Source organism: Saccostrea cucullata, unplaced genomic scaffold (assembly GCF_032062105.1).
Source record: "Saccostrea cucullata isolate Sc308-1 unplaced genomic scaffold, CSIRO_AGI_Scuc_v1 ctg693, whole genome shotgun sequence".
Lineage (NCBI taxonomy): Eukaryota > Metazoa > Mollusca > Bivalvia > Ostreida > Ostreidae > Saccostrea > Saccostrea cuccullata.
In genome coordinates this window covers 197,501-223,667 of record NW_026923875.1, presented here as the reverse complement: position 1 = coordinate 223,667, position 26,167 = coordinate 197,501, and the positions used below count along the sequence as shown (strand labels likewise).

The 26,167-nt window shown below is 33.9% G+C and overlaps 1 protein-coding gene across 1 annotated transcript in view; it reads left to right on the top strand.

Annotated features, from left to right (window-relative positions):
• Positions 1 to 4,366: 4,366 nt before the first annotated feature.
• LOC134265167 (uncharacterized) overlaps positions 4,367 to 26,167 on the top strand; it is a 94,499-nt gene continuing 72,698 nt past the window's right edge. The window contains exons 1-5 of the transcript XR_009991692.1: positions 4,367 to 4,492; positions 8,036 to 8,140; positions 13,571 to 16,828; positions 17,680 to 17,940; positions 24,514 to 26,058. The gene's annotated coding sequence lies outside the window, so the exon portion shown is untranslated. The remainder of the gene's footprint in view (positions 4,493 to 8,035; positions 8,141 to 13,570; positions 16,829 to 17,679; positions 17,941 to 24,513; positions 26,059 to 26,167) is intronic.

Below are 26,167 nucleotides of genomic sequence, written 5' to 3'. Positions count from 1 at the left end.
ACGGGGTAATTGGGCGCTTTGTTTGATTGAGATTCAAACTGTTGACTCATCTATCAAACAGGAAAAGTCGTATTTCTTGTAATGTTGAATTTTATAAAAACAGATCATGTACGATTTAAGTAGACGGTACGTGAAGCAATCACAATGAGATGCATTGCTGTGCAATATTTCTTTTAGAGCATTTTAATAGTTCGTTTTCCTAGACTTTAAAAAAAATTAAAAAGAAAAACGAATTTTAAAAAGATTGTTTTTTTTAAACCTTATCTTTAATTTAAAAGAAATGTAAAACAAAATTGCACTTATTAATCTTTGATTGACATAAAAAATACATTGTAGTGCAGATGTGTTAAAAGCTATGGAAATTTATTTAATATTTCTATATTTATATTCTATAATTAACATTTTAGTATACGGTATTCACTTTTACAATAAAAATCATTTACAATGTGTTTTCATTCAATATTTTTTGTGATTTATTCAGAATTAATTGTGTTGCCAAGACACTCTTCCTGTAATTGAGTGTAGTAGCTAGGATCCTGATACGTACTCGGTTTAGATTTAACTGGAGGTCCAGCGGAAGGCGGTTACTACCACTAAGTATCATTTGCCTAATCCAAAATTTGGTAATCTCTCAAGAATCTAGAAATGATGTTACGGATGAAAGATATGGAGATAATGTGCAATTTTAAATCTCAAAATTCCATTCAAACATAATAACCGAGAGAAAAGCAAACACAGACCTCTAAAATATCAGAGGTGGGATCAGGTGCCAAGGTGGAGTGAGCAGCCCCCAGGGACCGGTCACACCCGCCGTGTGCTCCTTGATTTGATCGGAAAATAACGAAAAAGGCAATAAGGTCATCTGAAGATACAAAGTGAGACCTTTTTATTTTCATAAGCTGGGATTGAATGTGTTGCTGGGAATCCTTTCATAGTAACTGCCTCAAGTTTGTCATCAATTAAAGCGCAACGATACAATGCATATGGATTGACAGCCATCAGTAAGGTTTTAACAGTTTTAACTCATCATACCCAATCTGTTTTCTACTTTCTTTTCCTCCTTCCGTCTTCCCTCGTATAGAAAATATGTGTCACAACAATGTATAGTTCAACTACAGCTAGGTGCAGATTTAAACGCCGAATCCTGTGCTCTTGGTCATGTGTACAGCCATGGACAACAGATAACAATGACAAGCAAAAATGTGAAATAAATAACTGAAAGATTGTAAGCTATCGTATTCAACCGGAAAATTCCCGAAAAAATACGTGATAAGACGTCAAAACCCTTACTGCTGCCTTAATTACAATGTAAGAAAAAACGATTCGCCACCTTTATTCGTGAGTTTCTGTATTGTTTTCTTGTCGCTTTCTTACTACAACCAAGACAAAATGTGCGGGGTTTACGGTTAGTTACGGATTATCTTGTATATTCGTATATTTTCCCTGCTGCAGTCGTCGAAATCCTTGAGTAGGCGTAGTCTTACGTGTCACGGATAACTCCGATACATCACGAAAGTCTATACGGTGGTCACACGGTGATGGTAGGCATATAATACGGGGTAACTACGATATACAAGAAGTGAAGTTGCATCGCGGTTTTCCACGACTGTTTTGAACAGTTCAAAACAGTCGTAGCAGTTTACGGATCGTTCAGGAGTAATCCGAGTTAACAGGACTCACCACGGTAATAATAACGGACTGACTGCGGATGTCTAAGAATTTTCACGGATCCCTAAATCGTAGCTTACCGTGATCTAAAATCGTGACAGTGTGACTTGGGCTTTAGACCCCCCTCGCTTCAAATTCCGTTGCTCTTTTGATTCTTAGAATCGTTACGTTGCGGGTTCGAATCCCACTGTGGGAAGTGGAGACCTGTGTAGATAGAATGTACGTTCTATCGTTAAAATGACAAATGTCCTACGGACCCTGGTAAAGGCTTGTCCCGAGAAAAAGTTAGATTATTCTAACTAGTGGAGACCGTATAAACCGGGGTCCCCGTGTCGCAGAAGGTGCTGGCACGAAAAAGACCCCTCCCTGCTCAATGGCCTTAAGTGCCGAATATACAGGGAAAAATTTGCACCTCTCGATCGGTGGCGTCTCCGTCTCCATTAAGTAAAAAATTCTCTAGAGAGACGTTAAACAATATTAATCAATCTAATAATCACACACTCGAACGCATAACAAGATTTTCTGTCCAACGAGATGTTGATAATTTCGAAAACCATGGCAATGTCCAAACCACAAAATGGTCACCAAGTCTGTCTTGTAGAGATGGCAAAGCAATAATTTCAAAAATTCAGAAATTAAACACATGCATATACTCAACATTTTGTGACACAGAATCTAATCGGGAGATAGATATTGGATTTGTGGACCTTTCTTTTAATAAGAGTCGTATATGGAAATGTTTTAATGGAGAACACATACTAGTAACAAAGGAGGACTTAATTTCCAAATGTCAAAACATAAACACAGATCACCATGGTTTCTCATAAATGCTCATTGTCAATAAAAAGGATGTCGAAAAAGAAACATTTCATACGAAAAAAGTTCAAAAAACCAATGGTACCCATAAAGACAATTTGTACTTATAAATCTGTGTTCGAAAAAACTGTTAATTAAGGATTTTCTATGTCATGAAGCAGTGCAGAAATTCATCGACGATGAAATCCGGAAGAAGTCCAAATGGGACCAGGATCATTATAAATAATAGAAGTTTGGTTAACTTTTTTGATTCTTCAGATGAAAGTGTAAAAAAGATGGTTGAAATCTTTCATCAGTCATAATTTCAAAAGGAAAGAATTCATGTTTTTGACAAAAGTAACTAAACTATCCGGTGACATCGAAGATTGGAAGCGAAGAGCAAAGAAAATAGAAGAGGAGACTGATGGAAAGTTGATCATGCACTTGATGTCAGGTTCAGGAGAAGAGACGGAAGACACACCTATCACACTGGAATTTCTATTCACACAAGACTTGCTTGATAATCCGGACCTTAGTAGTTTGCTGACAGACATTAAAACAAAACAAAAAACAGAAAGTGAAAATGTTGGACAGATTGTGGAATCTTTCTGTACTTCGTAAAAATTAAAAAAAAAATTGTTTCATGACCCTTCCTGAATTTACGAAAGCCAATTGGGCTCATTTTCCGTAGTTAAAAAATACATTTTTCGTTGTATAACGAGTAACTTTTGCGAATAAACGCGTACATAACGTTCGCGAATGAACGCGTAACTTTCGCGTTATATCGCGAAAATTTCGCGTAATAAAGCGAAAGTTTTAGAGATTCTCTTAAGTTTCGCGCTATATCGCGAAAAATTTATTTAATCTTTAACCAACGAAAATGGGTTTTCGTAAGAATTTTTCAAGCAGGGGGTATTATAAAAGTTATACAGATCTCAAGGAAGAGGAAGTTACATGCATGTGTACTAAAAGGTAGCTGCAGAACTGGAGCGTTATGGTTTTATAAAACCATTCTGCATCTACTAAAAGGGTTGATGGATCCAACCTAGAGTTAGTAGATAGAGCCAAGAAAGAGAAGGGAAAAGGTGAACCTACTTTAATAAGACAGTATTATATGTATAAATATAAAAATACAGTACAGAATCCAGGACAAGAGAATGGAAAAGAGATTATTAAGCTCACATGCTGTGTTTGAAAGAAAATGTGAAAAAAGAATGAGAGATAACTTTTAGAGCAAAGAATGAATGACCCAGTATAGTCCTGTGACTAGTGATAGAATTACCACAGAACTTATTTTGTTAGGAAAGTCTTGGGTCACTTTGTGGTAAAGTCATTAAATTTTGCCTTTGAAAAGGGTCAACTATCAGTTACTCAGAAACGGGGCTATCGTGTGTCTACCAAAATCAAATTAACTAAATAGTATATATACTTAGAGAATTGGACACCAATGTGGTTGTAGAACACAGTGACAGTGTGATAAAAATAGGTTAAAGGGGGGGGGGGGGCAACCAGTCTTTCGGGGAACATTATAAATCGAGAAAGTTATGTTAGGAAAGAAGTGTTGGTTGAGTGTATAAAGACTTAGTGAGGAAAAAAAAATATAGAAAAGGGAATATAGGCTAGCTATTATGCCTTTGAGAATAAAATGAATAAGTGAGATCTTAGTTAATAAACAATATGAAAATAAATTCTATCTCACAAAGAATTTATTCATTTAAAATCCTCATGGCTTATAAAGATATGGATATTCTAGAAAACATATTTTCATCTCTCTTCACGTGGTGAAAAATATGTGGAGGTTCAATACCCGAATCCCTCCTCTGGATCCGCCAATCAAGTTGAAAAGTTTCCGCGAAAATTACTTTCGTTTCTAAATATCGCCTTTAATTGGCTGACAGATGACATGTGACTTGCTTATCAGCTCTGCTGATGGACGGCTGTCTCCGCTGGACACTTTATTAAAGTTTTTCAACTTTTTGTAGCTAGATGAAATGACAGATGTGAAAGAAATATGAATTTGAACTATCAGGTAACGACAAACAATGGGGGCAGTTATATTCTCGCACACTTGTATTCGTAACAAGTGGCTAGCCTAGGAAGGAGCAATATTATTCTACTTTCGTTTTCGATTGGAAATCCAAGTATTGCCATGTAGTTGGACAACAATTTTTGTCATTTTTTACCCACTGATAATTAACACCAAAAAGCTTAGTAGTTATCCAGATATTTTTTCAATCAAAATATTTATATGGGAATAATTATTGATAGAATTTACCCAAATGTAACATACTTTCGATTTGATGGAGGATCCGCGCCTTCACACAGTTAATCTAGAAAATGAAAAAGATCATTTTCAAGAACACATTTTTATATCAGTACAGTCATTTTACCAGTAACAAATCGGTTTCTAGTTACATATTAAATACAACCCATATCTTTGAATAAATTTCGAAATTTTCTTTGTTGTTGTTTAATTTGTATTTCTAAGCTCTACACACATGCAAACAAGAAGAACAAAATTTCCAAAATATAATCGGTACAGGGACAGAGCTGTCAAAAATAACACCCCCCTTTTTTCCTACTTTCGAATCGATTTTTCAGTATAGAATCAGGTGCCCTCTTTCGTTGCTGACTTAATAAATGAAACCGGTAAAACTAAACAATATGAAAAACGTTGCATTTTATGAGAAACTTTTAGAGACATGCGTTATTATAATTAATTCAATCATCTCTGAATCATAATTTTCATGGAATATTTTGGCTGGTAAATCGTTTTCATAGTATTTTCACCCCTGTCAGCTTTTTTTGTTTTTGCATCCCGTAAAACGGCATTTTTCGTTCTTCCAAAATTTGTAACTAAGAAAACAACACGTGGTAAGTTTAGATGTTAAATTTCATTCAAAAGTAAATTTTTGTTGAATTTAATATTCTCTCTTTTTGTATTTATCCTAAATATTGATTACATACTCAATCTGGGTCGACAACATATCAAAATTTTTATTTACTAGATGCATTTGTCGACACACTTTCGTTTTCTTAGACTTGCACTTGAGCGTGTTAAAATCTGGGTCATCGGTTCAAATTGTAAATACTTGTGGGAAATAATCATGCAGATATTACAAAAACACAGCACAGTGGTAGAATATTCATCCTCTTACTGTATTAACCTAGTAAGATTTTAAAAACCCGTAACTATGTTTTTCTAGAATATTTACATATAAAAAATATTCGATACTGGCAAATATTTGTTACTGGTAAAGTATTGATAAATAAAAATATCTGTAGTTGCTATAACAGAGGAAAATATTTTCAATACTATGTACGAGACAGCTATGAATTTGAAAAAAAAAAAAGAATTCATATTTGATCATGTTGAAAGAGCAGATAGAGTGAAGAGCTGAATTATTTAAAATACATGCATGGTTACTGTCTAGAAATATAAGCGATATTTGTGTTGGGGGTAAGAAAACGTGATAGAGGGTGAGGGTTGCCTAGCCCTCCATCACGTTTTCAACCCAAATATTGCCTGTATTTCAAGAAAATAACCATGTATTTTGTTTATCCTCCAAAACAGTCAAGGGTGTGAGGGAAATCCGTAATTTCTAAAAATGACAGATTGTCGTCTCTTTTAAAATTACGTGATTCTGTCATTTTTGTAAATATAACGAATTTTCGTCATTTTTATTTCTGACAATATGCCTCTATCACCAGTTGTTTATTATCGATTTTTGAATCTCCGGCTTGAACAGCATTGTTTACGCAAGTTTCCTTTCATCTGGGCCACTGACTTCTACAGACTGCGTGCGTCAGAACATCAACATGGAAGGCGAAAGTTATGGTTTAGCGGTAAAATGTTGAATTTTGGTAGATCTAATTCACCATTTTTACATTGCTTTTAGCCCTATAAAAACATTTAGTATACCCTCTTGAAGAATACGTACATGTAGAGAAAAGTCTTGACAAAAAGTTAAAGCAATAAAAAAGTAGTGCACCCCGTTAAACAAGCAAAATATTTCAGTGCGCCCAGACCCTCTATTTTGAAAAAGACGAAATATTTTTATTTTTAATCATTTTAGTCTTCTTTGCTATTTACATGATTTAATGCAAATAAATTGACAAATAACTCTTTTACTCTTTTTTTGTTTAGGAAATTTGTACTGTCAACATAACCAGTATTGTGTCAACTGTATTAGAGAAATCAAGTTTGTTTACGATGTTTTTTGTCCTTTTTACGGTTGGTGGATCTAAAATTTTTTCTAAGAGAGGTAACTTGGTATTCTAGAAACATTCTAAATTTTTATGACTGTTTTATAACGAGTTTTAGTCATAATAAAAATTTTATTTTATGACGAAAAATCGTCATTTTAAAAATGACGGATTTCCATCACACCCCGGCCCTGACTGCAAAATATAATTACATCTGACCTACAAAATGAACTATATGCAACCCATTTTTGACACATCTCTGCAGAGGAACTAAGATGCCATTGTGTAAACATTGCAATGTATGTGACATCACAATGCTTTTAGAACATCAGAATACATACACAAGACTTTATTGGGACATTGGCCAAATAAAGCTTTAGTTTATTAGGTTACCATTATTACATGTAGGTCAATCAAGGGGTAGTTGCAGGATAAAAGACTTTTTAATTACATTTTCTACAGTGTAATACAGTTATTTATTGAATAAAGTGATTTTCCTTTCCTCACAAAATGTTGTATAAAATACTCTCTGGTACATGTAATGGTTTACTCCTTGGATATTAGCCTGGGTAGCTCAGTCACCTTACGAGAAACAGGCGACCAAGGTTAAAAAAAAGGTCTGGCTTGTCACATTTTCCTCCTCCCCCGTTACATTTAGTGCCATGCCCTGGAAGTGACAGGTAAAAGAGTGAAAGACCTACCAGGGAAGAGCCAGGGTTGGTGTCTTTGTCTTCAGGGGCCAAAGACTTTTAAGGAGGGAGGAATGTGGCAGTCAGATTGGTTTGCTTTGTTTGCAGGTGGTCTGAGTGACCCGACTAGCTCTTAATCTCGTGACCGTTGGTTGATCTGTTAAAAAGGACACTGTTCTTATGCTACTGCCCCCCCCCCCCCCCCCTTAAATGTTTCTCTGTACAAAATGATTTAAATTAATTCTTCAGTCAATTAGGGTGTATGAAACGATGATATGACAATACATCACTTTAATTAAATTGGACAATACTGGTAAAAGTATCAAAGTAAAACTGTATACTGTGGTTTCATCAATTTTCGTGGATTTTGTAAAACAGACATTTTCGAGGATACGTAATTTTGTGGACAAAAGCATTGCCTATACAAATGTATGTCATATTTCGTAATTCAATGAACATTTAAATTCGTGGATCGGCTCAACAACGAAATCCACGAAAATTGGTGCTCAACGAATATTGATGAAACCACAGTACATCATGTATATATACAGAATCTTAATAAAAAAGTTAAAATGGTTTGTTGAGCAAACACTATGAAAAGTTTTATAGCCTTAATTTGTCAGTGTTTAAAGATGCTTGTGAAGTAAAATTGAATATAGCTATCTTTGATATTTCAGTTGTAAGCTGCAACTGAGAGAAAATCATAACAAAAATGGCATCAAATCAACCTGGGCCACCTGGCCCCACTGGCCCCACTGAAGGCCAAGGAGCGACCAATGCAGGTAACTACAGTAAAAACTGTCTAATCTGTCACCTGTGTTATCTGTTTCACTTTAAATACTGACATCTATCTTCACTGTGAATACTGACATCTATCTTCACTCCTGCTTAACAGTTTGTTTTGTACTACATACAATCTAAAGACCAGTCTAATCAGAAAGAATTTTTTCCCTCTGTGCTTGTTAAATTAGATGAGCAGTACCATTCTATGTGTTCATCTACACAGTTTAATTAAAATTAGATGTTTAAATAAGATAGGCTCAGACACATGCTGCTGCATTATACATTATGGGTGCAGATCTATAAGAAGTTTCATCTAAATTTAATTATATTATCAGATACAAGGATTAAACTTCATTTAATGTATAATGCTTGAAAAAGAAGTTCCAACAATTAGTAGCTTAGGAATACAATACTAGTGAAAATGTGAGCTCACAAATAACCATATATACTTTTCTGTAAGTCATTTAACTTATAAATGTGTTCAACACACTGTGTTGTATTTTTATAAGACTATTTAAAGGGATTTGCTATTGAACCAAGATTTTGCTAAACCTTTGTGACTTAAATTTTATTTTTATAGTTAAATATTTTGTCTTCTTTAACATGTTAAATACTCACATTAATGATATGTACTATACTGTAGTAGTTTGTTTAAATTTAGAAAACATTTTTTATGTACCCATAATTGAAGATTAGGGGGTTTTTAGCTCTACTGGTCAGAGACCAGAAGAGCTTATGCGATAGTAATGCGTCCGTCCGTCTGTCTGTCTGTCTGTCTGTCTGTCTGTAAACAATTTTTCAAAATGCTACTCCTCCTACAGTTTTGGTCTGATTTCAATATAACTTGGCACACAAGTAGACTACACTAAGATACATAATTCTGTGTATCGGTTTTTGATTTCGATGAACGGTGTTGCCGTGGTTACTAAAAATAGAAATTTCTGTGAAATTCTTTCAAAATGCTACTCCTCCTACAGTTTTGGTCTGATTTCAGTATATCTTGGCACACAAGTAGACTACACTAAGATACATAATTCTGTGTATCAGTTTTTGATTTCGATGAACGGTGTTGCCGTGGTTACTAAAAATAGAAATTTCTGTGAAATTCTTTCAAAATGCTACTCCTCCTACAGTTTTGGTCTGATTTCAATATAACTTGGCACACAAGTAGACTATACTAAGATACATAATTCTGTGTATCAGTTTTTGATTTCGATGAACGGTGTTGCCGTGGTTACTAAAAAAAGAATTTTCTGTGAAATTCCTTTAAAATGCTACTCCTTCTACAGTTTTGGTCTGATTTCAGTATAACTTGGCACACAAGTAGACTACACTAAGATACATAATTCTGTATATCTGTTTTTGATTTTGATGAACGGTGTTGCCGTGGTTACTAAAAATAGAAATTTCTGTGAAATTCTTTCAAAGTGCTACTCCTCCTACAGTTTTGGTCTGATTTCAATATAACTTGGCACACAAGTAGACTACACTAAGATACATAATTCTGTGTATCGGTTTTTGATTTCGATGAACGGTGTTGCCGTGGTTACTAAAAATAGAAATTTCTGTTAAATACTCTCAAAATGCTACTCCAAATAACAGTTTTAGTCTGGTTATAATATAATGTGGCATGCAAGTAGACTACACTAAGAACATAAAGAGACTTAATCAAGGATCATTATTCTATTTATTGCTGTTGAAAAGTTTCAATTTCTAACTGCTTAAGTAGTTTTCTCTTCCTTTGCTATAAGTACAAACCAGTAGAGCTTCAGTCTCGACAGAGACTTCTGGTTAGTTTTTGCCCTGTCAGTCTGTCTGTTTGTTTGTTTGTCCGTAAAAACTTAACTTTACCCATAACTTTTGAATGGGTGAGGCTATGGCTTTCATATTATACAGGTGTTTTCCTTGTGTCAAGACCTGTCTGTGGATACAACCAAATTTGATCTCTTGACCTTGGAGTTTGATCCACTTTTACAAAAAAAATTTCAAACTTTAACGTTGGCTATAACTTTTGAACAGTTAGTGCTAGGGCTTTCATACTTTACATGGTTATTCATTGTGACAAGACATTTCAATGGATATAATACTTTTGACCTTGACGTTAGAGTTTGAACCACTTTTTAAAAGCTTTAACCTTGGCCATAATTTTTGAACAATTAGTACTAGGGCATATTTCACATGTCAGGTATATTTCTTGTGATCAGACCTTTCTGTGGATGCCAACAATTTTGACCTTTTGAACTTAACCTTGAATTTTGACTTGCATTTAAGAAACTTAAACCTTTGTCATAAGCTGCCATAGGGGGGCATCAGTGTTTTTATCTTATTGATACTTTATTTGATAGTATTGCACTTCTTTCTCTGTATGAATATATATGTGCAGATTCAAGTAGAAACCATTTTTTTATAGTCCAAATTTGTTAGGCTTAAATAATCAATCGTACCAAGGTATGCAAATTGAATTGCTTGTTTAAATTTTAAAGCTCTCTGTATAAACATAATTTCTTTTTACCTTGTGCATAAATAGTTGGCAAAAGTTCAAAGTCAACATGTTTTAACACTGGAGTTTTGGTGAATATAACATTTGATACTGTAAATTAATATTTAAAAGTATTTTTAAAAATTTTTATCTTCACCATATTGATATGCCCATATGAACTCTGAAACACTTGTAAGCATAGTTGCCAACTCACCTGATTTCGTCGAGTCACACCCGATTTTTCAACCCATAACCCGAATATTTTTTATGACCCGGTGGGTCATGCTTTTCACCCGAAATTTGACGAACAACCCGAAAATCTCCAGATTTCCGGATTTGGTTCGTAAATTAGGTTGCACTTTTTACTTCCAGTTACAACCCAAGCTTAGATCTTATATGTAAACAATGCCGATGGATTAATTATCAGTGCAGGTGTAAACAATTAACTGGGTGTTGTTTTGACAAATCAATGTTGAAGTCAATTTAAAATGGCTTCCGATAGAACTAGATCATTATCAGGGCCAGCAGTAACAAACTGAATCAGAGACATGTCTCAGAATAAACCAAGGAAAAGAGAAACGGTCGATCTTTATCAGTTTATGTACATTTCAAGGAATCTTGGAAAACAACTTTTATTAGATAAAATAAAGTTATCGAAGACAGTGTAGCCCTAACTGCATATTTAATGCATATTCCATTAGATAATTAAGAGAGAGGAAAAAATTTACTTCAAAGCCAAAATTTGAATAGTTTAAATTCAAATTTCAACAGAAACTGAAAAGACCTTTTTTTTTAAAAAAAAAAAAAGCCAACTAATTAAGGTCAATACTGAAATATGAAACCCTCAATGCTCTTTTTAACATGTAATTTCATAATCAAAATATTTATGAATTTTTTGTCATTGTAAGTTAAAGCCTTTTTTATTAAAGAATTCTCAATACACAAATACAGTAAAACTCGGTTATAACGAAGTCAAGGGGACCTATGAAATTACTTCGCTATATCCGTAATTCGCTATATCCATATAAGGAATTTGATAAATTTATGTAGCAGGGGATCCAAAATTATTTCTTTATAACCGTGAATTCGCTATAACCGTGTTCGTACTAAACGAGTTTTGCTGTACTTATACATGTTATACATATATATCAGTATACTGTAAATCACTTTTTATTCGCGAGAACTTTATTTTCGCATAATTACGCAAGACAGTATGCCAGCCAAAATTTCATTCTCGCATATCATGGAATTTCTTAATGACCACGATTCGTGAAAATTTTGTCTCGCTAATAAGAAGCCAATGACTATCTTGTGAAAATAAGGTGTCGCGAAAATTAGGTGATCTACGGTATATATATATTAGTCTTGTTAAGTATGTCGTGAATGCCGTTACGCGCTATGACCAGATATTTTACTTTCCAAATCTGGTCATGACCAGATTTTTACATGCTGGAGGTTGGCAAGTATGCTTGTAAGGTGCTTTACCAACTAAGCTTTCTCAGGTAACCAAATTTGACTGACTGCCACATATTATACTTTTTTTTTTCGTTGAAAATATTGTTTGTTTTGATTTTTTAAAAAACTTATTAGAGACCTGTCAAGTGTGTGGAATGGATGTATACATGTACAGTCTATAAAGTTTGTGGTGATCACTTTTTGAAATAGAACAATTGGAATATTTGTTAAAATGTGTATCATGTGACATATAACTATCCCCTCCTTTTGCAAAAGTAAAGGGACATTCAATGTCGTTTTCTGTCTGTAGTCTGTAATAAAAAAATAAACCTTGATCACAACTTTTGGTTGAGAATATATAGGGCTTACATATTTCATTGTTACATTACCGGTGACAAAAATGTTTCAAATATACTATCATTACTTTGACTTTTGACTTGTAACCTTGATTTTCAATTTTGGCACACTTAAATTTTTTTTTTTTTTTACTTTTTTGGTCATTAAACTTTTGATTGAGAAGAAATGAGGCTCTCATGTTTATCATGTACATTACCTCTGACAAGACCTTTCAAATATGCACTAATTTGTGACTCAGCAACCTTGACTGTGAAGATTGACCTAATTTAAACAGAAAAAACAGTTGATAAGATAATGACTTTTCAATGAGAGAAGATAGGACAGTTTTTGAATGAGGGAAGATAGGACATTTTTTATTTGACATTTGCATGACCTGTTATGAGACATTTCCAAATGTGCATGTATGAATGCTTCTATGCATGACCTTCACGATAATCTGTTATTGATTTTGGGGGTAAAGGGAATGTTTTATTTTCTTACCATAAAGTATCCCAATTAAGAAGTCAAATTTTGTCAGTTTATCAATTTGCTATATTGTCATGGTTGCTTCAGTCAGAATCAGTATTGTTTTTCAAGTGTTAATTTTTAAGCAAAATAATCTGCCATGATCCATTTGAATGAGCTTTGCAATGTACTGTAGTTTCAGATTTGTTTAAATCATATGGTTCTTACTGCTAAGATTTTGCCACAGTAGGAGGCAAAGTATATTTGGAAACCTGAAATAGAAATTAAACCTTCTTCAAAAAGCAAGGTTAAAAGGATCAAGTTAAATAAGATTTTCCATGTAATATAGATTCAAGGTTCATTATGGGCACTTTGGCTATAGTGGTATCACATAGCAAAATAAATTCTTTCATAGAAATATTAGAATTTCACAAAAGGAACATGGCTATACACATTGTAAAATTGAACTTTAAAATTCATGGTCACAATATAAATTGCATGCCTTTTTTTTTTAAGTTGGTCTTGTTAGCATTGTTACTCATGGGAATCTTGTATACTATTTTAAAAATCTTTTCATCTCATTTTACTACTCTGTATGTACTCAAAGCTTATGTATATCCAAGGCTTTACTTGTGCTGTAAATAAAAGTTGAACAAAACCTTGTGCTTATTTTGTTTATTCTGCAATTTTGCAGAGGATGGTGATGTCGATAGTGTAGATAATGCATGCAATACTGGTACTGGCAGTGATACTAAACATGACAACACTGGTGAGCGTACTATTCCATCTACAGAAGATGTCCTTGGCAAAGGTGAGGTTGATAAGCAAAATATTGGTTGTCAAAGTGATAAGGGCCTTGAAGATGAAATCCAAGCAGACAAGACAGATGGTAATGAGGAAAATAGAGTTCCATCCCAAGATAAAGCTGAACTTAGAGCAGAGGAGAAGGATGCAACCAAAGATGCTTGCAAAAAAGAGATTGAAACGAGAGTAGTTGCAAGTGCATCAGCAGGGAGCAGTTTTGATAAAGAGTATAAAATTGCAGTAGATGGTGTTGCAACACAAGGCCATGCAAAAGACCAAAAAGCTGAAAACATTAACTCAGATTCTAAAGAGAATTGTACTGATGAAACAGAAAAAAAGATAGATGTGATTGATGGTGAAATGACACTTGATCATAACAATGGGAATAAACCTGAAATGAAAACTGATGATCAGTCAGAAATAAGGGAAGGCAGGACCACAGATGTTGAAACCGGAAAAGCAGAAAAAGCAATTGAGCCATCAGACTCAGCAGCCAAAGGCAAAGAAAATGGAAATCTGCAAGATAATCCCATTTCAGTGGGAAAACCCTCTACCTCTCTAGAAAATCAGGAGAATGTTGTCCTTAATGCAGAAAAGAGGAATGAAGGTGACACTGAAGTTAAAAAGAGTGTCACTCATCCCGGCAATAGCAATGATAAAGTTGGTATAAACGATGAAATACAGCACCCATTTGTTGATGAAAGTAAAGATGCAAACAAGAAAAGTCCACCTGGAGATGCTCTCAATAATAAAGAAGCTTCAAAAAGTAAAGTGCTTCATGAACAAGATCTAGGAACTGGGAATTTTGAAGACGAAGAAAAGAGATGGTCTGAAAAAAAGGGGGAGAGTGTTCCCAGTCAAGGCAATAAAAAATTAGATACTGCTAATCCTAAAGTGAGTACTTCAGACCAGATGAAAAATGGCAAAATAAGCAGCAATTCTTCAGCTGAGAAAGAATCTAATATTAAACATGATAAAAGAACACTTGAAGACACAATGGCAGGGGACAGTTTGATTAAAGAAAATGAGAAGTCGAAAGATACAGGAGATGTTGTTACAAGTCAAGACTATGCTAGAGAACTCAGTGGAAAATTGGATGAGAAAACAAGAAGGAATAATATGGATGATGGCAAAAAGACACCACTTGATCAAAACAATGGAAGTAAACCTGATATTGCTGTACAGTCTGATGGCAGGGAAGACAGAACCACTGAAAAGGAATCTGAAAGAACAGAAGCAACATCTAGCTTGAAACCATCAGATTCAGTAACCAGTTGCAAAGAAAAGTCTGAAAATCTACAAGATAATTTGAATGTAAATGGAGAATCCTTTGCCTCTCCAGAGGTAAAGGAAAAGGTTGAAAACGAAAACCCAAAATTAACATCTACCAATGACACAGAAAAAACAGAAGGTGATGAGAATCAGGTTAAGAAGCAAGTTTCGGATCATGGTGACAGGGATCATGGACTAGATATTAGGAATGATTCTAATGATATGGCTGCAGGTTTTAGTAGATATAAAACTGCTGCAAAAGACAAAGATTCAACAGAAAAAGATGCTCCAGAAGATTCTAACAAAGATAAAGTAGATGACAAAGGACTTGAAAATGCAGATTTAGTAACAGTAAGATTTCAAGATGAAGAAGAGAAGTATGGGGAGACTAACAATGATGATCAAAGACAAGGCAGTAAGGAATTAAAGTCATCTCATCATCTGATGAGTTCTGCGGAACAGACCAAAGAGGAAAATGACAAAAGGGGGGAAAATACCACAGCTGAAAACAAAACACCTGCTTCTGTGCATTTAGCAGAAAAAGAAAATTCTAGCAGTAAAGAAAAATCACAAAATTCTGTTAAAGTTGGAAAATCTGCAGGATTTCCAGAAACACTGAATGAGGACAGAGAAAATGCTGGTGATAGAGAAACATTGCAGGGAAAACCTTCTCCAGAATCAGAAACTTCTTGGGAAACTTTTGAAAAACCAAAAGACAAGAATGGTCCAGTTCAGTCAGAAACACTATGTACAACAGAAAACAAATTTTCCACTAAAACTCAGGAACAGGAACTTGAATGCAAGAAAGTAAGTCACGAAGGCATTGGAAATAAAGGAAGTACAGCTGATGTAGGTGACTCAGAGTCACCTAACATTCTAGATCAGGGAAATAATTTACAAGTGCGAAATTCCTTTGATACAACAGGACAAGAAGATGAAACCAAATTTGCAGAGAAAATCACAACTGAAAATCAGAATGATGAACCAACTTCAAGGATGAAAGAAAAACAGGGTGACTGTGGTGGTGTTGAAGGATCATTAAGTTCTGAAGATGTTGATGAAGATGAGAGGAATAAAGATACTGAGAATGCAGATGTAGCTAATTCATCAAACAGTAAGTCAACAAATATGGAAGCTTCGATATCAGATGCTTCTTCCCAAGGTGAGCAGAATCTCATCTCTTTGAATGAGTCCAACTATGCAGATGGTTGGAAGAGTATCACAGAGGTAAGAGTGGATGAATCACAAAATGAAGAAAACATGCATACTGATTCACCTCAAAAACAAATTTTCTCCGTCACTGCTAGTACAAACATGCCTGCCACTAGAAGTCAACAGACAATCTCTAGAGGTTATGAAGAAAGGATGAATGGAAATAAAAACTGGGAGTGGGATTCTGAAAAGAATACATCAAAGAGTATAGCTAAGTTTTCCAAGATTCAGACAGTGTCAACTGGAGAAAATGAAGAAAATGAAAGCTCTGATGAAGAGGAGAATGAAAAAAGTATCCATGCTTCAACAGGAAGTGAGGACATAAAGGATGAATTGATAAAGAAAAAAACAATAACTGAACAGCTAGGGAATGAAGAGGGTCCAAAAGAGATTCTTAAACATTGGTGCACATTAGGCAATCCACTTAAAGTTCAACTTTTAGGAAAAATTCATGAATATGAAAAACAGCTTGATATGTTACTCATAGAACTTGTTTCTGATCCTATTCTGGATAAAAATAGAGAGGAATGGACAAAAAAATTAAAACTGAAATTATTGGGTCTTTGGATTGAAAGTAATACTCAAGGAACAAGCTCTTTACATTCGTTTGGCCAGGCCAGTCATCAAATTATTGGTAGTACATCTTCTAAATATCAAAATCAAGGTAAACAGTGAATTTTTCTTTGAACATAAACTATCTTGAAGTGCATTTGTAAATACCTAACCACATGAAAAATTGAAAGCAATTTTTCTATTTTAAGTTGATCTTAGCCATCGATTGCTGTTAATAGATTTTATTATCATCCAAAAATAGTTTAAAGTGTACATCATTCAGTGCTATTTTAACAATCTACGAGGATATGCACTGGGATAAGTAGCAGATTATTAATATTTTGATAAGTTAAAATAAAGTTAACATTATTGTTTTCACCACATGAAAACTGAACACTACTCATAAAAAGGCGTAGTCTGCCTTATTTCCGAGATTGATCTGTCAAGCATATTTTTTCTAATGTAAAATTTTGATATGTTGGCCTAACAAAGTGCAAATATTTGTAATAATTCACCCAAATAATGACTATATATGGTTTATTAACATATTTTTCTACTCCATTTTGTGTATAAAGGTTGAATATTTATACTTTAATTCATTTATATAACACGAAATCTAGGATTGGTAAGTTTCAGTATCTTGCATTTCAAGGTATACTAGTATGAGAGGCAGTAGCTGAAAAGTAAACATGATGACATATAGTTTTTCTTATGTCAATCCTTGCTGGGATGTGTGTCTATCTTATAAAAGCAGAATTTTTAAGATTGAGCCCATTAAGTGCCAAGTGTAGACTGTAGAACTACCTCAACACTTTAGTTACTACAATCAATCTTTCAGTTTTAACAAATAATTGCTCTGGACAGTTTGTGCAGACCCCTATTAGCTAAGGTATAATGGTAGCAGTGGAACTGTTGATTATTAAGAGAAAATTTTCATCCAATTTGAATTTTATTTTCTTGCAGAAATTTTGAAACAGTATCCTAAAGAATTTGATCAACAGCCCTCTCAACGATTTGGTCAAGAACCCTCTCAACAATTTGGTCAAGAACCCTCTCAACAATTTCGTCAAGAACCTTCTCAACAGTTTGATCAAGAACCTTCTCAACGATTTGGTCAAGAACATTCTCAGCAATTTGGTCATATGTTAAATTCTTCTCAACCATATCATCAGCAGTGTTTTCAACAGACGCCTCAGCATTATCAACAGCATCCATCTCCATATGGTAATCACTTTTTACTCTAAAGAGGAATCCCTACCATGAGTTGAAATTTTCATGTTTTCATTGCTTCTTACATGATAGCAGTAGTTTTCTGAAATCGCAGAATTCATATACATGTACTGTAGATCACTATATTTTCGTGACACTTTTTTTTCATGAGGTAGATTTTTAGTATTATAAGTGAGACTAGATTTTCACTTGCACTGCTGTGGTTTCTACTCTGCATAATCCTTAACAATACAAATAAATGTGAGAATGAAATTTTTCCAAGCAAAGAGGTTATTGCAAATAGACAATGATTTTCAGTCTGTAATGTTATTTGCTTTATTACCCGGTACTTCAATTAAGAAGGACAACCCAGCAGCAATTTATAATACTGTAATTTTACATTACATAAAAACATTCACTAAAATCTCTGTTCTAAATATGGCTCCCATGATGAAATTGTTTACCTCCTTGAATAAAATAGTTCCTATAGTCTGTTTTTACCCTACATATATATGTAATGTTCAATAGCCATAATAGACTTGGTTCAGAATCACATAGGGTAAAAACATACTATAGGAAGTCTTTTATTCGAGGAGGTAAACAATTTCGTCATGGGAGCTGTATTTCGGACGGAGATTTCAGTGAATATTTATACCCCCCTTTGAAGAAGGGAGGGCATTTTGCTTTGCTGCTGTCTGTCGGTCTGTATATATACAGATATATCACATGAATATCTAGGTCAATTTCTGTCATGGGTATGATCGCACCATTTTTGACAGAGAAATGCCCCTTGGACTTCGAAAAATTCCAGTTATTTGCGGTTTCCGTTCATTTTCTTCACAACCACTGTTCATACTGATATGAAATTAGGTATACAGATATATCAAATAAATATCTAGGTCAAGTTGTGTTTTGGGTACAATTGCACCATTTTTGACAGAGTTATGCCCCTTGGACTTCGAAAAATTCCAATTATTTGCAGTTTCCGTTCATTTTCTTCATAACCGGTGTACATACTGAAATGAAATTTGGTATACAAATATATCACATAAATATCTTGATTCAATTCTGTTTTGGGTACAATCGCACCATTTTTTACAGAGTTATGCCCCATGAACTTCAAAAATTTTGATTGTTTGCAGTTTCCATTCATTTCCTTTGCAACCATTGCACATACAGAGATGAAATTTAGTATACAGATTTATCAGAGGTATGTCTAGGTCAAGTTTTATATTGATATGATCGCAAAATTTTTGACAGAGTCATGCCCCTTGGACTTTGAAAAATTCCAATTTTTTGCAGTTTCCGTTCATTTTCTTCATAACCATTGTACATACTGAAATGAAATTTGGTATACAGATATATCACATAAATATCTTGGTCAAGTTCTGTTTTGGGTACAATCGCACCATTTGACAGAGTTATGCCCCATGAACTTAGAAAAATTTTGATTGTTTGCAGTTTCCATTCATTTCTTTGCAGAGGTTTCACATACTAAAATGAAATTTGGTTTACGGATTTATCAGATGATTAGCTTGGTCAAGTTCTGTTTTGGGTACATGTACAATCGCGCCATTTTTACCTCTACTGGTCAGAGACCAGAAGAGCTTATGCGATAGTAATGCGTCTGGCGTCCATCCGTCTGTCCGTCTGTCTGTGAACAATTTTTCAAAATGCTACTCCTCCTACAGTTTTGATCTGATTTCAATATAACTTGGCATATAAGTATACTACACTAAGATACATAATTCTGTGAATCGGTTATTGATTTCGATGAATGGTGTTGGCGTTGTTACTAAAAATAGAAATTTCTGTGAAATTCTTTCAAAATGCTACTTCAAATACAGTTTTGTCTGATTTCAATATAACTTGGCATATAAGTTGATTACACTAAGATACATAAAACTATTTATCGGTTTTTGATTAGGATGAACAGTGTTGGCGTTGTTACTAAAAATAAAAATTTCTGTGAAATTCTTTCAAAATGCTACTCCACCTACAATTTTGATCTGATTTCAATATAACTTGGCACACAAGTAGACTACATTAAGGTACATAATTCTGTGTATTGGTTTATGATTTCGATAAACGGTGTTGGCATTGTTACTAAAAATAGAAATTCTGGTGAAATTCTCTCAAAATGCTACTTCAAATACAGTTTTGGTCTGATTTCATTAAAACTTGGCACACAAGTAGACAACACTAAGATACATACTTCTGTATATCTGTTTTTGATTTTGACGAAAGGTGTTGGCGTTGTTACTAAAAATAGAAATTTCTGTGAAATTCTCTCAAAATGCTACTTCAAATACAGTTTTGGTCTGATTTCATTATAACTTGGCACACAAGTAGACTACACTAAGATACATAATTCCGTATATAGGTTTTCAATTTCGACAAATGGTGTTGGCGTTGTAATTAAAAATAGAAATTTCTATGAAATTCTTTCCATAAGTAGACTATACTAAGGTACATAATTCTTTATATCCGTTTTTGACTTTAGTGAACATCATTTCCTTGGTTAATAAAAATAGCAATTTCTGTTACTCTCAAAAAGCTACTTCAAATACAGTTTTAGTCTGATTATAATATAATGTGGCATGCAAGTAGACTACACTAAGAACATAAATAGAATTATTCAAGGATCATTATTCTATTAATTGCTGTTGTAAAGTTTCAATTCCCAACTGCTTAAGTTCTTTCCTCTTCCTTTGATATAAGTACAAACCAGTAGAGCTTCAGTCTCGTCAGAGACTTCTGGTTGACAGAGCTATGCCCTTTTGCACTTTGAAAAATTCTAACTGTGGGGGAGGGGGGCATAAGTGTTTTACAAACATCTCTTGTCTTATGTTGGGTTTTACATGCTTTAACGATAAGCTATGTAGAAAAAAAGTGACAGGGAGTCATATAAACAACTAAATGACTTAATTAGTTTATAGGTTCCTGATCAAATGTAATTAAATTTAGAAATTTATTGGAAACAATTTATTTAATGCATTTTACATTTAAATAAATATAAGACAATGAAAATAAAATATTTAAGTACTGTATACAGGGAAAATTTCACCCCTGTTTTAATTTCGACCCTTTCGCCCTATCCTCTTTTGGGCAAATTTAAAACAGGGGGAATTCAAAGAATACAGTACATTTTCTTAAACAAAACCCTGACTGGGCGAATTTAAAATGTGACAAAATTATTTTTAAGTGTTAGAGGGCGAAAATAACACAGGGCCAAAATAACCCAGTATACAGTATACTTCTTCAAATAATAAATAGTAATAGAAACTACAGTTGTGATTGTGAAAACTTTTCCCTATTTTAAATTTTGACATGGTTGTGATTTTATTTTAAGTACACGATCGCGACTTCCCAACTTCACAAGATGGACACTGCATGATGTTAATGGATATTACGTTGATTTATTTACTAGATGAAGCAATTTTTTTTTCTTTTGTCATCAACGGATAGTTAATGAAATTTATTTTGTAAGAAAGCAATGGAATAAATATTTTATTCTTTATTATTAATGGGGGCATTAATTTTTTTGTGTAAAATAATGAAAAGTTACGAAAGTGGCACAGATTTGATTTGAAATTAACGCAAATTTTACTGATTAGGGGCATTTTTCGTAAACTTGAGCCTTAGAAAGGTCTAATTCTGTATATTGGCGACCCCAGGGGTTCTGAGAAAAAAGTATCGACCTATTTTTCGTAAATTATGGTATATAATTATGTGAACTATACTCACCATAAATACAATAAGACAATTACTAATTTCTGTAGATTTGAATTGAAGGAAAACATGGACATAATACAATTAAAGACTGTGAAGTAATAACTGATTCAGTATCATTTTTTGCTCACCACAACGAAGTTGGGGGGAGCTTATGTGATACCCTCGGCGTCGGCGTCCCGGGTTAAGGTTAAGTTTTTTGGAGCAGTTTTCTTTTTAAGTACTTCTATGTCCTATATTGATTAGACATGCATGGAAGATGTTGCTAGTGTGTTTCATTGTACCAGTCAAAGTTTCAGATGCTGCAATTTCAGCAAAGGAATGACCAGGTTAATGTTTTTGGTGCAGGTTAACATTTTTGGTGCAGTTTTTGGTGTAGGTCTCATTTCAGAGTAACTATAAGCCCTATGTTGACCAAACTTACATGGATGATACATCTTAGGATGCATACTACCAGTCTTGCTTCAGATGCTGAATCTGACCTACATTTTCCGGTTGAGTGAACAGGTTAAAGTTTTGGTGATGGTTTCATTTTGAAGATACTTTGAGCCCTATAATGACCAAACTTGCCTGGATGGTACATCTTAGGATGTATTCTACTAGACTTGCTTCGGATGCTGAATCTGACCTACATTTTCCGGTTGAGTGAACAGGTTTAAGTTTTTGGTGCAGATTTCATTTCCAAGTTACTATGAGACATATAATGACCATACTTACATGGATGATACATCTTAGGATGCATACTACCAGCCTTGCTTCGGATGCTGAATCTGACCTACATTTTCCGGTTGAGTGAACAGGTTAAAGTTTTTGGTGAAGGTTTCATTTTGAAGATACGTTGAGCCCTATAATGACCAAACTTGCATGGATGGTACATCTTAGGATGTAATCTACTAGACTTGCTTCAGATGCTGAATCTGACCTACATTTTCCGGTTGAGTGAACAGGTTAAAGTTTTTGGTGCAGGTTTCATTTCCAAGCTACTATGAGACATATAATGACCAACTTGCATGGATGGTACATCTTAGGATGCATACTACCAGTCTTGCTTCGGATGCAGAATCTGACCTACATTTTCCGGTTGAGTGAACAGGTTAAAATTTTGGATGCAGGTTTCGTTTCCAAGGTACAGTACTATGAACCCTATAACGACTAAATTGCATGGATGGTACATCTTAGGATGCATACTACCAGACTTGCTTCGGATGCTGAATCTGACCTACATTTTCTGGACGAGTAAACAGGTTAAAGTTTATGGTACAGGATTCATTTCCAAGTAACTTTGAGCTCTATAATGACCAAACTTGCATGGATGGTACATCTAAGGGTGCATTCTACTAGGCTGGCTTCGGATGCTGAATCTGACCTTCATTTTCTGGATTAGTGGAAAGGTTAATTTTTTTATACAGGTTTCATTTGCAAGTAACTTTAAGCCCTATGTTGACCAAACTTGCATGGATGATGCATCTTAGGATGCACACTAATGGACTTGCTTCAGATGCTGAATTCGACATACATTTTCCAGATAATAGACCTCGTAAAAGTTATGGGTGCAAGTCTATCACCAAGAAACTATTAGGCTTATATAAACCAGTTGCACAAATGATGCATCAAGGGATGAAAACTCTCAATCTTGCTTCAGATGCTGGATTTTAATTACATTTTTATGATGAAGAACTAGTTTTTAGTTTTTATATAGGTCTATTCCAAAGTATCAAATTTGCATAAATTTTGCATTTTTGGATGTACACTTTTTGTTGGTTAATTGTGTGACTTAATTTGCCTTACTTAAAGACAACACACGTTGAGGTGAGCTCTGTAATCTCTGATTACCTATGTTTTGATTTCGATGAACAGTGTTTCCATGTTACTAAAAATAGAAATTTCCGTGAAATATTTTTAAAACGCTTCTTTTCTACAGTGTATTTAGTCTGATTTCAGTATAACTTGGCACACAAGTAGACTACACTAAAATACATAATTCTATATATCAGTTTTTGATTTCAATTATTTCTGTTAAATGCTACTCCAAAAACTATGGCAGGCCAAATTTACAAAAATGAGCATAACAGTTTCACAATCGATAATCTAGGTTTACTAGCTACAATCTCGACAGAGACTTCTGGTATTGGGAATGTTACAGAAAAACTCAATCTCTTTTTAGGCCTTAGGTAAACTATTTCTGTGGTTATATGTAAATTGTCAGCCTTTTACAAAACTGTAAAAAATTTTATATATGGCCCTCAGACACATGGTTCAATCTTAGGTGTGAGGCTTAATTGGTCATATATTGAAAACACCAAATCTAGATCTTCTTTACTCATTAACATATAGCAGGGATCGAAATTAATTTTTTTTACCACTAGCAAATTTTAGCCAATGGTTTTTTTTAAACTAGCAAAGCAGCACTATTTAAGGCATACTATGAAGAAATCAGCAGATAATTATAGATGTGTACAAATACTGTAGAAGCAGAAATATTCGTGGGGGATTAAATTTCGTTTATTTCGTTGTTAACAATATTCAACGAAATTTAATCCCACACAAAATTTTCTATGACTATATATTGAAAAGGGTTTCTTTCAAAACAACGAAATTAAATGCCCAGGAAACTATTTTTGATGACAAAACAACAAAATCTTATGCCCACGAAAATTTGTGCTTCTACAGTAGATACCTTAATTTTCAATACTGATTTATTTGTATAAAGCTATTATATTACCAGATAACTTTTAATATTTATGAATAATATTGATAGAATAAACATTGTATACCCCACTCTTTATTTAAATAAATCTAGTTTGTTCACATTATTGAAGGTCATATGATAAATGCATGTATCCCCCTTTTTTCCAGTTCCAAAACAATTGGTGGTAACAGTTCAAATTGGAGTACAAATACCAATTTCACTCAGTTTACCTTGTGAAGTTCATGAATATTTCCAGTGGTGTTTCTGTCTGTATGATGGAATATGTCTAGTATCATTAAAGGAATCCCTTAGTGCCATTGGGGCTAGTTTAAATCTGTTTGAAAACAAGGCACCTATATTCATGTTTTCAGCTTTTGCAGCTGATACACATGCAATTATAATTCATTTGCAACATTATTTAAAGGAAACAAGCCAAAAATTTGATATAAAGTATGAGTTTTGGGATTTATCAATGAGTGATGGAGAAGAATTCTGCCAGAAAATGTATGGAGAAGGAAGATGTATAAAAGGTACATCTCTATTTTCGGAAAAGGAAAGTGGAAGAGATGGAGTTTGGCTTGTTGGCCACAAGGCAGCCTTTGATCAAGGTAAACCTTTAATAAAAGCAGAACTTCAGAAGATAAGAAGCAACATCCCATATGTTGATGAATCAGTATCAGGTCCAAGAAAATTTGATATTTTGGAAAGTAAAATTTTAGACCTGATGAAAACAAAACTTGAAATACAATTTGATGTAAAAATAAATCTTGAACCAGGTAATATTCATATTACTGAAAACACCAAGGGAAGTGCTGAAAAGGTACTAAGCAAACTTGGAGAGATGCATGCAAGTCTCAGACATTTGAAATTGCAGAATGAATTCCATACTTTCCTTCTGCGATCTGAGAAAGCTCAGTCATATGTCATGAATGAAATTAAATGGCATTACAAAAAAAGCATACAGTTCTTGAAACATGAGAGGGAGAACAAAGCTGAATTGCTCATATTTGAGGAAAACAACCTTGATTTGGGAGATGTTGAGAACAATATTTGCAAATTGCTGTTTTTCATTCCTTCTCAAGCTGCTCTTTGTCAGATTTTTTGCACTGAAGATGGGAAAAAATCATTTTCAAGTATTGTAAAAGAAAATGAAGGAAAAGTTACTATGGTATTGGATGAAAAAGGTAAAGCCTGTTGTGTGGGAACAAAAGATATTGAAGAAAAGGTTAAAAGAAGCATGGAAGGAGCATTGATGATACCAAAATTAATACAATTTCCATCTGAAGATGTTTACAGTTTTTGTAAAAAACATTTGGACATTCAGACCTTTGGAAAAGAAAATAACTGCGAAGTACATTTTGTGCCAGATCCAAAGCATCCTTGGGCATTAGAAATATATGGACTAAAAGCAAATGTCTTTAATTGTCGAAGGAAAATTGAAAATGAAATTGGAAAAATTGCTACAAAACCTGTTCATCTTGCTGAGTCTTTTAATGGCTTTGCAGTGAATCTGATTGAAAGGTGGAATAAACAGAAGAGGTGCTTTGCAAGCCTCAAACAAGGAAAAGTGAAGAAATCATTCCCATGGAAAAAATGGATTGAAAGTAGAGACTCTGGAGGAAGTTTTGCATACTCGGTCAATTTTAATAGCATCCAAGGAGGAGAACCAGAAACCCTGAGAATTGTTCTTTTGCCAGAGGATCAAGGAGGAGGTAAACTTGATACTTTTTAATGTTTATATTATACTGGGAAAATTCATTTTCATTACATACTTAGTAATAAATTACAGTACACATTGAGTTGAGAAGAAAATAAGTCAAT